This window comes from Manis pentadactyla, chromosome 8 (assembly GCF_030020395.1).
Source record: "Manis pentadactyla isolate mManPen7 chromosome 8, mManPen7.hap1, whole genome shotgun sequence".
NCBI classification, from domain to species: Eukaryota; Metazoa; Chordata; class Mammalia; order Pholidota; family Manidae; genus Manis; species Manis pentadactyla.
In genome coordinates, this window is record NC_080026.1 from 106,516,097 (window position 1) to 106,522,096 (window position 6,000).

The window sequence follows — 6,000 nt, forward strand, 5'->3', positions numbered from 1 at the left end:
TGGTGGCCATTTGTTACTGCAGTAATACAATGATCACACTCAGTGACTGACTTTGAGGGGATCGCCAGGACCAGGAGGGGTGACAGAGCCTTTCTCTGTAAGCCTTGCAGTGCTATTTCACTTTTAAAACTATATGTACATATACGACTTGGATACAAGTTAAAATATAATTTAAAAAGGGATGAAACCGATTCTTCCCAGCCAGATCTCACAATCTGGTGAAGACAGACAATTCAGCCCCACTACTGCTGAAGGCCGAATGCGGGAAGAAAAGCGGGTCTTTCAGATGTGAGGGGTATGAAAAGAGACTCAGGCATCAGAGAGGCCAAGCAGAAGAGGCTTCCGCTGAGGGAGAGCCTGATCTTTGCGGTCAGAGAGGAGTTCCAAATGTCCAGGACACCCTGGGTCTGGCAGAGCCAGCGGGAAAGGTGGAGGGCAGCTCTCCACATCACCAGGTCTGGTGCCAGCCCTGAGGGCTTCCCCACACCTGCGCCAATGCAAGGCGGGCATGGGCAGGAGAAGGCCCAAGATAAACACATCACTGTTCAGGAGCATCACTTGTCCTCAACAAGAAAGCACTTTAAATACTTTTATACTAAAATCAGCACAGACATATATAGAGTAGAACACAAAACTCATGAATTTCTAACATAAAAACTGGAGATTTCAAGGCGACCTCTTGCTTTCGAGGCCCGCTTTACACAATAAAGTATCCGCTGATCACTGGGCACCAAGACTCCATTTTCTCCGTAATTAATCCAAGTCAGAGGATCACTCAGAAGCTCTACAGCATATATCCATCAAACCTCTGGGACTTCACACCAGTAACCGGCCAGTGACTGCCTCCCTGTGTCACAAGACACCCCTTGGGTCTCAACCAACGTGAATCAGAAAGCTGAGAGGCATCTCACTCTTTACTATAGGGGTCTGGGTCCTGCCACTGTCTCGAGTTAGCTCAGCCTGGGGAAAATAGAGAAAAACCATCACACTGAATTCTTCTCAGATGTACTCTCTTGGCCACAAGCTTGCCTACCTCCCTGACACTAAGCATTGCCAGAATCACCAACAACAGCCCCAGCTCCACCATCAGCACCCTTAATCCTTCAAAACACAGGCTTCTGTAAGAAATTTTATTGCAGACACTCTCCATGGAAGGAAGTCAAGAAATAGGGCACATCTCTTGGGAAAGAGTGTCCCTTGTGTCCACAATACAGGGGTGGAAACTTTTTCTATTGTTGTAGCTGTTTGCAGCTGTTACAAAAACAATTATATCCACATGACAGTGAGCTGGGAATTTTTTTCTATAAGAGCCACTACTGACCACAGAAGAAGGGGGCAGGGAGCTGGGGGGAATCATTGCAAGGACAGAGAAGTAAAAAGCAATTTAATTGGGTTTGGTTTGGTTTGTGTGTGTAACACATTCAAAAAGAGTGAACTCAACTGTTTTTAAATTAACAGAGAAGATGAAATTTTAATAGTAAATACATTAAATACACTAAAAAGCTATATTAATGACAGTAAAAAGGAGATGGGGAGGAGGATAAGGAGATAGATATAACAGGAGAGAAAAATGGATGGTGCAGGGGGATGCGGGAGCAAGACACAGAGACAGACACATAGGCCCAACCACACACAAAAAGGAGCCACCGAAGGATCTGCAGAAACACTTCCCAGGCCTGAAGGGTTGGCCAGAGTAAAGCACGTTGTTCATAGCCAGCTGCTGGTGTGGACCATGGACTTCAAAGCAGTATCAGCTTTTATCCTCACCTTTGATTGGTTACTGAGTTGGTTAACCACTGTTCACAGCTCTTGAATGGCTCATTCAAACACTCTGACTCAGGTCTCAGGCCAGAAACTCCCCCCAAATGAGCTATAGTTCAGTACATCAGTCATCTCCAAATATCTCCTCTGAAAAGGGAGTACATGAAACACTGTCTGATAAAACGTCCAAAACACCAATGAAAAAGGAGGAAATGCTGCTTGAGTTGAAAAGAAATTCCACAGAAAACTCTTTTGGTTTGCACTAAAAAACAAACCGTGGGACTGGAGCAGAACCGGACCCCACCTCAGCATTCTCCAGGACCACCATCAGCACACTCGACTTCCCACCCGTCCGGGTTCTGCGCACCCCAGTGGCTTCAAAGGCCTCAGGGGGCCCTACATGAAGCAGCGGCCACGACCCTCTGCACTCTGAGGGCCGACAGGAGGGCCCAAGGAGACACCGAGTTAGTCCCAGCCCCACACCGGCCTCTCAGTACCCTGTCCTTGTCCAGGCCAAAGCCCTTCTTACTTTCCTCACTCTCAGGGCTGGAGAAATCTGCCATTTCACAGCTGATAGAAGCTCCCTTTTCAGCTCCATTCCTTTCTCCTCCAGGCTTAGCATCTGTGTTTTTCCCCTCCCCACCTGAGCTGCACCCAACCACCTACCCAGGCTGTCTCTCCAACCGTTCCTTTCTTCAGTCCCTACTTCATCCTCACTTTTCTTTACCCCATCTTAGAATCATTTCTCCCAGAGGAGGAGGGGGCTTAAAAGATACATCTAGAACACAGCACCTAGAATCTATCCACTGGGGCTCCTACCCCAGCTCTGCATCTTGCAGGCTGTGCGACCTTGGACAATTGCCAAATCTCCCGGGCCCCACAAATTCTTCGGTGAGGGAGATTGAACCTGGCAGTCACAGAGGCACCTTTCAACTCTCATGTTTAAATATCTAAACATTCACCTGTACAACCCATAAATAAGGCAGTGAGTTAACCATACACAGGAAGAGAGACTGAATTACAGAAATGCCCTTTCCTCAGCATTCAGGCGCCCAACGTTTCCCCAGCCAACCATCCACGCTGAAGGTCTGTGTTTCTCACCCTGGGCCAGTCTAGCTCTGGATTATTTACATACAGTAAAAACCTCATGAATTGCACTAATCAAGGAAAAGGTGAATCTGAATCCTTCAGAAGCCTGAGTCCTGAAATGCTTCTTTCATGCCATTAAGTAATACTGTGAACTTAACATCCATTTAGCAAATAGAAAACAATCTAAAAATGACCTCACAAGCTGTACTTGTGAATTTAAGAACAGTAATGCTGTCAGGAACCCTGGAAAATGGTCTGCTCCAAACCCGTCCACTTTACCAACAAGCACACAGGCCCAGAGAGCAGAAGCCACTAGCCCAAAGCAGGCTGGTGTCCAGGATCAAAGCTAGTTGTCCAGCCTCTGGCCCAGAACTCCTCCAAAGCTTTTTGAGACAATCCATTTCCTTTTTCATAGAGAGAGATTAAATCCCAAACTATCAATGAGTGTCCTCTACAGCAAATCTATTTCCATGTCCAGGGAAGGATCTAGAGCTAAATCTGGATGACCAGATGATTACCAATGTTGCCTAACAAGAGCTTTCTTTCCTTACCCTCGCCCACTCATTCTCGGCAAAGAAAACCCAGACTCTGCTATCTACACTGAACTCTATTCTGGAAAGAGAGAGGAAAAGGAGAGAGCTGAACAGCTCTCTTCGATCTGCCAGTAAGAGGCATCTGTTCATCCTTTCCCCTAACTCCTACCTCACGCCCCATTATTTCCAATCCCTTCAGAAAAGTTCACGGAAACTCTCCAACTAGAAAAAAAGAAGGCAGGTAAAGGGTCAGCAGGGGGTGGGTGTCACATGGAGGATGACAGTACCTTCCCATCTCTTCCCCACTGGGGTAGCAAGCATTTCTTTTCAGTTGTTAATACCCCGCAGGGACATCACCAGGAGCTAGTTCCACTGGGGGCCTTCTTGCTGAGAAATGAGTTCCCAGCAACCCCTGGGGAACTAACCCTTTCCTAACCACCACTCATCCACTCGAACAGTGCCCAGGGCAAAGGTGCCACAGACCAACACTTCCCTGCTGTCCCCTCAGGCCAAAAGTCTGAGCCACCAGAGCTTGACTGGCAAGGAGCTATTTAAGCATCAAGAGGGTGGGGCAGAAAATTGCTGGCAGCATCCTCCTCCTCCACCCCATTCTTACAGCCAAGTCACACACACACACACACCCTCACTCCACAGACAGCCATCTATGTCACCTACGTCTCTAAGGGCTGAAGATCTGGAACCCCCAAATGTCCGCATGTGCTTTCTGCCACTGAGGCTGCTGTCTCCATCTGCCGCCCACCCCACTTTTAATCCACCCCCTTCTCTTCAATCACCAACAAGCCACCTTTCCACCCCAAAACACAAAATTGAATCTAAATAGAGGTGCTCAAAAATCAAGGAGGGAAATGCAGACAGATAAGCCTCCACTTATGAGAGGGGAAAAGGGCGTGGGGTGGGAGGGTGATGTCAGAGGCCTGACTGCCCGAAAGGTTCCATTATGTCTCTACATGAACCTCCCTGCTATTGACGGTGAAATCAATTCAGGCAATTTCCGCAGGTCGGCCCTGTGACAACAGGAACACCCCAGCGCTCGGTTTAAAACACAAAACCAAAGGTTCAGCCAGAACATTCTGGGAAAACCCAGGATCTGCAAAAAACGAGCCACGCTCATTGGGATCCCTTCTGCTTTTATGTAGCAATGTAATAGCGTAATGAATTATATCTGCCTGAAGAAAGCATGCACTGGTGAATTTCAAAGCCATCCTAGGACAGAGGATGCACAGGGATGCAGAATTCGACGGTATATTTCCCCACGAAAGGAACATAATGACTTCAAGCCTCTTTCCTCTTCTATCTTGAATGGCGCTAACCGCTTATCAAGGAAGCCAGGTGGGAAAGCAGGGATGTCCGGGAAATTCGTAGAAAAGAGTAGCTTTCCGTCCATCTCGGTGATGAGCTGCCTAAGATGCTGCTCGTCACTATGGGGCATGAAAGAGCATGGGCGGACGGGCATGCACAGTCTGTCTCCCCGGACACACACGTACCCGCTCATTCAGGCGGTCCTAGGCCAGACTTGTCTTAGCGCTCCTCCCGCCGCCCTCTCCTCCAGGGGATGCTGATGAATGAACACACCTGAGATGTCTCCATCCTGACGCTCGCTCCCTCCTTCCTCCTCTGGCTGCTGCAGAAGGGCCCCTCCTTGGTAGTTTCACTTTACAGCGCAAACCCACCCGGGCTTTGATGTCTCCTCCCACCCACCCATATTGCAGCCAGCCTGAAGCCGGCGGACGTTCTCTCCTAGCACAGGCCATGATCACACGTACCCAGCTCCACCAAAAATAAAAATAAAAAGCCCGGAACCCCCGGAATCCCCGCACAAAGACCGGGAGTACACCAAGCAGGCAGGAAGGAGGCTTCGGCCGAATGGGCACACGGTTTGCCCCGTGACCACGGGGGATGCTCTGGGGGAGGGGGCCCCCAAGTCCTTCCAACAGCTGGCCCTTTAAACGCGCCTCCTCCGAGCGCGGAACAAAGGCACCGCCCGCAGGGGCCGGGCAGGCGCACGCCCCCGGAGCCGCCGCGGCCACCCCGGCGAGCGCCGGCAGGCGGGCGGGCGGCTGGCGCGGGCTTACCTTGCGGGTCTCCGGGCGGACGGCGGGCAGACTGCGCGAGTCCTACCCGACTCGCACTACACGCTGCAGTTGGCTCCGCTCTGTTTTTCTGGGACTCGGCACTGACTTCACCGACACTCCACGGCTGGCCAATGGGCTTCGACGGCCACCCCCTCATTAGCATGCGTCTGGAACCGTCCACTCCGGCTGCGCCCGGGCGGTGGGCGGTGTCCGGGGGCGGGGCAGGCCCGGCCGTGACAGGAAGGAGGGTATGCACCAATGGAAGGCCGTTAGGCGCCCGGCCACCCCGCCCCATGGCATTGTGAGCCGGGAGCACGAGCCCGCGGATATCAGGGAGATAACGGGCGCGCGCGCGCGCACGCGGTCGGTATCACCCTTCGTGTCCAGGGAGGTGGCGGGCGGCGGGCTGCTCTCCCGCTGCTCCCTAGAGGGGTCGTCCACGGGGAGCTGGGAAGAAACCATGGATAAAAATAACAGCGAACGTGTCCTAAAATCTGTGCCCCAGTTTGCTCATCTGTAAAATG

The 6,000-nt window shown here is 51.1% G+C and overlaps 1 protein-coding gene across 2 annotated transcripts in view; it reads right to left on the bottom strand.

Moving 5' to 3' along the window:
• Positions 1-5,621, bottom strand: part of SORBS1 (sorbin and SH3 domain containing 1) — a 233,980-nt gene extending 228,359 nt beyond the window's left edge. The window contains exon 1 of one of the 2 annotated variants that reach the window (XM_057506116.1): positions 5,477-5,621. The gene's annotated coding sequence lies outside the window, so the exon portion shown is untranslated. The remainder of the gene's footprint in view (positions 1-5,476) is intronic. The other variant, XM_057506117.1, reaches the window with a different exon arrangement.
• Positions 5,622-6,000: the final 379 nt, after the last annotated feature.